Raw genomic sequence first — 7,488 nt, forward strand, 5'->3', positions numbered from 1 at the left:
TCTCGCAAAAAGAGACCAAAACAACATGTCACCACCCACCCCACGGAATAAATTCAAATCTGCCTAAGAAACAGGGAAAGAAAAAGAGCGAGAGAAAAAAATAATGCTCCTATCGCTGCGGTTTTCGCCCTGAGAGAAAAACATTCGTTGTATCTACTTGCTATGGGATCAGGCTCTTGTCCTGTTCCCTCTTTCTCTTTTTTCTATAGCATTCCTGTCTCTCCAGCTAGGAAAGGCACGTTCAAAGCTCTGTGTATTGCGGTCCGAAGTCGCACTTACCTCGGGCCCCCTCTGGGCACAGGATCGCTCAAGACCCGGGAAAAGTCTGCGAGAGAAATCGTGGAGATCCTGGAGCCAGCGCGAGTCCGCGAGTCCGGGCGCGCCGGGAGTGGAGGGGCGTCCTCGCTCTGCCTCGCACTCACTCGGTCTGAGCCATCATGGACTCTGCGTGCTCCTTTGCCGAAGATTTCACACCCAAATTTGCTTCCCAATATCCAATCTGCGGCTATACAACAAAAGATTTCTCTTTACCAAGACAGTAGTAATACGTCCCAGGGCAAACCGGATGTGAAATAGGCGGTGACTTCATGCCAGAGAGATTTTATTTTAGAAAGGAAGGTGGTACCAGCCTCTGGATCTGGAGACCAATCCGCCCATTTTTTATATGCAGCACAATTTAACTTGCACCGCTCTGGCCCTAATCCCCTTCTCTCTAGCTGCAGACTCAAATCCTTCCACAATCTGCTGGGAGCTTTCCTTTTTGGGGAGGAGTAGGAATGGAGGAGGGAAGGGTAGAAAGGGTTAGAGACATATCGGACTACACTTAGAATCTTTTCCCACTTTCAGTGTATTTTAAGGTATGCTCATTAAAAATACAACTGATCAGTGTAACTAGTCCACCTTTGATCAAATATTTAACCACTGCGTGCATATGAATGAATGCAAGCTGCGAAAAGGGAGATGCAGGGTTACACATGTGGAGAGCGCACTCTCTTCTCGCCTCTCTCCCTCACACGCACTCCCACACACATGTCTGGTCTCTGTGTCTTGCAGACTCACGGATGATGAGGGATGGTAGGGAAGAGTTCTGGCCATTAGGAACTGGCCACCGGGTTGAGAGAGTCTTTCGCACTTTCACAGGTTGTGAGCGCTTTACACCCCACATTAGTCCGTAGCTTAGAGGACAGCAAAAACGCGCTCCGGAACAGGGTTTTTAATCTTTGAAGGTAACTGTTTGTTTATGTTATGATGGAGAAAACACAGGCTCCTTTAAATATGAATTGTGCTGAGTTCCTAGGATGGGGAATATTTAAATAAATCCCCCAGATCATTTCTAGGTTTTGAGAGCCATGTCTCCATTTCCGGAATCATTCGCTTGCCTCGAACTCCATCATTCTCGGGATTAGGAAAATTGGAGAGGGAGAGGAGAGAAGATTAACAAAAAGGTTTTTAGAAGTCAGGACAAAAGCCTCTTCTACTTTTTTTCTTTGCCCTCTTTTATTACCCTCCCTGGTGGCTCTCCACCCACGGATAATTATACACTTAGAGAAGGAGGGTGTGTTTCAACATCAGTCTAACTACATTTCCGAGGAATCAGGGACGACTGTAGTTCTCTCTCTGGATTTTGTGAATGGGTGTTTGTAGCAGAGAGGAGATGGGTGCCGTCTTCCGGGGAGCGCTTACCGAAATGACCGAAAGCACTGGGAGCTGTCTCTTCAGCACTTTCGCCCGAAATAGGTAGGAGGTGCTGAAAAGACGGGGTGCCTCCATGCAATGCTTCTGGTGAATAAGGTCCGAACTTTGGTGAGCTCCCTAGCCGTTTTCCCCAAGAGAACTTCTAGCAGAGGAGACGATTGTGATAGGGGCGGAGTTTGGCCAAGTGAAGAAAAATCCTAAATGGCCCGTCCATACCACTCATGGGGTTTTGATTATACAAGTGTTCTTTGACCTTGTGCTGCAATGCAATCAGCTTACATGATTAAAACTTGAGACAGGTGATTGAAATGATAAGGAATATAAAATTGAAGGCCACATTCAGATTTGGGCTTGGTTATCTTCTGAGTTTTGAAAGGGAAGTGTTATTGGGAAATGATTTTAGAAATAAATCTTCAAGGAAGGGAGATTTGAAGATTATCTTATGATACCCCTGTTTCTGGGCAGTATTTGCCTATTCTGTTTAGAAACAACAAATGTCAATGTATTCTAAAAGATATCCGTTGAAGGAAGATCATAGTTGCCCTATGTGACATTACCCAATTCTTATTTATTTATTGCTTATTCATTAATTCACTTATTTGTTGAGCAGTCCTCAGAATAAAACTCACTTTAGGAAGGTTTTGAAACCCTGGGTTAACAAGTAGAAAACATTATTTTCTTACCTGACAATATATAATGCAATTCTATAGTTTTGTTTTGATTCAACAAAGACTGATTGTCCTAAAAATGTGATCTTTTAGTCTTTTTTTCTCTCCTCGTGAAATTGTCATAGCTCCTTTTACTCTCCTCTACAAATTGAGAACAACTTCATATCTATCTAGTGATACACAACCAAATCACTCTACTGGTTATGTTTTTTCAAGCACAGTCACTGAAACTTTATCATTTGAACAATAATCTCTGAGAACAATGCCAATCACCTCATGCTTCAAATTAAAAGTGTTATGTGACTATCCAACAGGATACAATTGCTCAGCATTTCCATATATTTTAAAACAAATATTTATAAATAATTATTGGGTTTATCTTAAAACTATACCATGCATATGGAAATGGAAATGTCCATACTATGATTCTCTATTTAAAATACTCACAAGGTAGTTTTTACTATATGATGTGTAAATTTAACAAGTAAATTTAGTAAATAAACTGTGGATGTTTAAAATACTAATAATTTTCTCCAAAAATAGCAATTGCAACTCTAAATTATGAGTGTGTTTATTATTTCCCATCTACGGTATCACTAACATATGCACATAACACCATGGAATAAAATATAATGAATTAATGGCAAAAAACAAAAAATGAAGTTAATGGCAAGGAAATAATTTACTTTATATTGTCTTGTTACATTGACTCTTTTAGATAATTGCTGACATTCTTGTTTTTTTTTTTTTCACCCAGAAGAATAAATCCTTTCAAAGCATGTGCATCTGATTGAAGTGAGTTCTTGAAATAATAATAACCATGATGTTTAATATTCTTAAAGTGTTTACTGGGTGCCAAGTAATGTGTAACCAATTTGCATAAATCATTCAATTTAATTCTCAAAACATATATGTGAGAGATAGTCTTAATATCCCTGTTTTACAAATCATTCAATAAATTATAGATTAGAGAGAGTGAGAGCCTACCCAAGGTCACACAGCTAATGAGTGTGTGCTAGAATGCAAACCCGGATCTCTGACTTCAAAGCTTCTTCTCTTACACACTTCTACATTACTCTATTTCCTTGCCATGTGGTTGTGAGCTTATGTTCAAATCTGTTTTATTCATCTCATATCTACATTTGGCTAGCTTCATATCAGTTACATAAAACCTACCTTTGACTATTTTCAAAAAATATTCATTCAAGATGAGATTCTTTCTTTTGATGATCTAGTGCATCCAACTGCAACATAGTGTCAGGCTTGCTGTAGTATTTCAGAGGTTTCTGCTATTTTCCTTCCGTCTCAGGAGGCCAGTCGTGAAGGCCATCCAAACAGTCACTAGCTCTGGGCAGAAGGGACTTGAGGTCAAACCTAGGACCAGGGATCCTGGGGAGGCCCGATAGCTCTATTTCCAGTGTTACAGTCTGGTACATTTTGCTTTTTCTGTCCATTTTAAATGGCAAGAAGCCCTGACCTAATTGAAGAAGTGGTACTGATTCTTTTCGACAAAAATGTTTTTACTTCCTCCAACTAAATGTGAACCAAATGAGAAAAAAATAGCAAGAGTGTTCTCATTAATTCACTGCAGCTTTTTATCATTTACAAAATAATTTGGGGTGAGGGAGAAGACAAGACAAGTAAAAATGATAAAATATCAAATAAGCTTCAGCTGAAATCTGGAATAAAGTGGTCTTTTTAAATACATTTGCATGGCTCGGGCACATACACTGAAAGTATATTTTCATGTTAACATCCTGTGAAACATGGTTATTAATCTGCAACAATAAAACTACGTGTTGCAGTTGAATATGATTTCTCCTCCATTTATGTACATATACTTGGATATTTGTATAGAATATTTACACTTGCTAAACTAGCTCCCCTTTTCTAATTTCTCTGTATTTAATACAGACCATCTTGTCAATGAACTATACTAGCACATCCAGAGGGCGATTTTTTCTTTTACAATTGGCATTGAAATAACAGTTCAGTCATGAGAAAGAAAAGAACTGTGATTTAAGTAATAGGATAATTTTTGTGCCTTAACCTAGACTCCTGTTCATATGGGTTACTCAGAACAAATTCTTTTTGGCAGACTGGAAGGCTAGTTTGACATCTCAGCATAGTAAGAGACATGGCAAGTATAGTAAAATCAAAACCAAATTTTCTCATATTCGAGTCATAAATGTTTGGCACTCTAAAGAGACTCAGAGATTGTTTGTCCCAACCACCTTGACAGTCACAAAGATCATGTAATTGTTCCTGTCGTCGTTGCAGAAGTTGAACCCAGGTTAGCATGGCACTGCGAATGCTCATACATGGATGTATATCTGAAGACACCTGATAGCTGTGTGACCATTGGTACATTACTGAACTTTCCTGAACCTCATTTTCTAAAGTTTTAAAATGAGATAATGTTACATCATTACCCTGCTTGTGGAATAATATGGGAAAACCAATGTGAATCACTTGCATGTGAATCTCTTGCATGACACCTAATAGGTATCTAATGAAGCCAATTTCCTCTCTCTCTTTTATCTCGACAAATTCATCACTTTTTGAGAATTTTAGTGCATTCTCTGCAGCGTGTTCATATAACTTATAATATTGTTTATATTATCCATATTTTGCCTAAGATTTAATTGAAATATAAAATTCTCAATTATCAGACAAGATACTGTGACAAACTAGCTCCCATTCCACCTTAATCCTAAACCTATATTCTTATTTCTAAGGAGCTCTGAGAAAATGAATGCTTCTCACTATACCTGCCTTCGGCATAGAGTATTTTATATACACTCTAAACCAGGAATATTTAAAGAGCATATGTTCTAAGATAGAGCCAACCACAGCACATGTTCCAACCACAGCTACTAAAGTCAGCCATAGATTCCCTCAGAGGTACAATTGACAACATTATTTTTTCATAAGATTTAAGAAGGATCCAACCAATACCCATCAGGAATAAGATATATGTGTGAGACCCAGACTCTATTTAATAATTGTGTAAGTAGGACACTATCCAATTTTCTTCTGTGGCAGTTTTCAGTTTATCAGCAACTCACGTGTAACCTAGATTTACCCATTTTCTTTCAAAATCTTTTCTTTTCACAGATGTCAAACCCATCAACTCAAGCAGGAAAATGCAGATTTATTTAGAGCTAAGAGGAGTGATAATAAGCTAATAGTTAAAAGAAATTATTTATTTTCAAATATCAGTAATGTTCAAAACTTTGAAGAAGGTTTTTGGACTCTGTAGATTCTACAGGCAACATGGAGATTGTAATGTAAGTCAGGGGGAGATAAGAAAATGAGCATAATTTTTTAACGTGTTGTCACAACTCTAGATTAGATATCTTAAAATGCTATGTCCTATATGACTTGATTGAGGAAACATGCATTCTCTATTTTTATAGCAAAATTAAGGCATTCACGATGTATATGTATTTTCTTTGGCAAACTTTAAGTGTGTGTGTGTGTGTATACACGTAGTCTCTGTGTAAACTCCTTTAAACCATAAGAATGATTATTTACCCCTGCTTTTCTCTGTAAGGTGAACAAAATGCATAGATATTCAATCAGTATCATCTAGTAATTGTCTAGCATGCAGAAAGGAAAAATAAAGATCTGAGTTGGGGAATCAATTTAGAGAGATTACTTGTCAGAAATAATAAAAAACAATAGACATGTTGGTACCAAGAAACTGCATTTAGTTAATGCAGAATCTTCTGGCATGATTAGGATATGCTTATTTTAGAATATTTGAGGATTTTACTGTGGCCTCATTATCCCTTTGGGCAGCTGTGTTTACATATTTGTTTGAAATCGTAAAACACAAAAAGTGACACAAACATTAAAGCAGCATTTTAAAAATCATTCATCATGCCCTGCATGGCCATAGGATTTGTGGAAAGGATATGAAACGGAAGGATTTACTAGAACAAAGATCAAGAATTAAGACACTAATGCCCCATCTGTTCAAGAGCTCCCAATTCTTGATGTTGCCAATAATTGTGTTCTGTGGAATGAAATGAAAACGAGTTTGTGAAATATGGATGCATTTTTATTATGGAAATTTATAAATATATCCAAATGTAACAAATATTCTTGTGTTAAATGTAGAAAACATAACTAATTAGATTTTTTTTACTATAATTTACAACTACAAAAAAGAATCTGTCTCAATCTACCCCTTTTCCAATTTTGCTTATAATAACATTCACCAAGATTTTTCTTAGAGAAAATTTCACAACCTCCATTTTAATTATACATATATTGGGCAAGGGTAGGGAGGAACTAAAGAGTTTTAAACATGAGTGATTATCACTTTTTGGTAATTTTATTTATGAAACAATGATAAGCCCATACAAATCTCGGAAATGTAGACTTTCCCCCATGAGAACTTGAGATTTGTCCCAGAAAGCATTGCTCTGGATGAGTAAAAAGATACAATATCAGAAACCATAAGTCCAATATCAGAAACCAGATAGTCCAATACCAACTTAACATAAAGAATCAAGATGACAAATGAAGATATATTTACTTGTCCTACACTTCAACTATTTATAAAGATGACAGCACATAATTGCCTTTGAAAGATGTGAAGTGTGATTTTGACAGCAATTGAGTGGGCTTACTGTTTGTCACTACTCACATTCAGTGTTAGAATTTCAACATAAAGTAGACCATTCTTAAATTTCATTTAAGGACATGAGACAATGAACTCCAAAATACCACTTCCTCCACCCACAAAAGAGATTCTCTTATTTAGTAGCTATACTACACCAGACACTGTACTGTTTTTTTCCAGATAATTTTTGCAACTGCATTCTTACAATAATGCTGTTTACAGATAGAGAACCTAGGTTCAAAAAGAATAAGCAACTTTCCCAGAGACACATGGCTTATAAATCAGAATCTGTATTTGAAACCAGGGATAGATTTTGTGGCTTCCAAAAATTTGTGATTATGGGGCAATGAAGGTAAATCCCTTCCACGTAGCCTGGGAGTAGAACTGTCGTGAGAGTCTGATGAAAATATTTCTGATCACAAATATTTGCAACAACTAATTGTAGTGCTTATAAATTAAAAATTTTTAAATGTTTAGTATAGGTAGGCAGAA

The 7,488-nt window shown here is 37.0% G+C and overlaps 1 protein-coding gene across 1 annotated transcript in view; it reads right to left on the minus strand.

The window, feature by feature from the left end:
- Window positions 1–722, minus strand: part of GABRA1 (gamma-aminobutyric acid type A receptor subunit alpha1) — a 55,590-nt gene extending 54,868 nt beyond the window's left edge. The window contains exon 1 of the mRNA XM_004428557.3: window positions 280–722. The gene's annotated coding sequence lies outside the window, so the exon portion shown is untranslated. The remainder of the gene's footprint in view (window positions 1–279) is intronic.
- Between the last annotated feature and the right edge of the window lie 6,766 nt (window positions 723–7,488).

This window comes from Ceratotherium simum, chromosome 4, assembly GCF_057802395.1.
Source record: "Ceratotherium simum simum isolate JZ-2026a chromosome 4, ASM5780239v1, whole genome shotgun sequence".
NCBI lineage: Eukaryota > Metazoa > Chordata > Mammalia > Perissodactyla > Rhinocerotidae > Ceratotherium > Ceratotherium simum.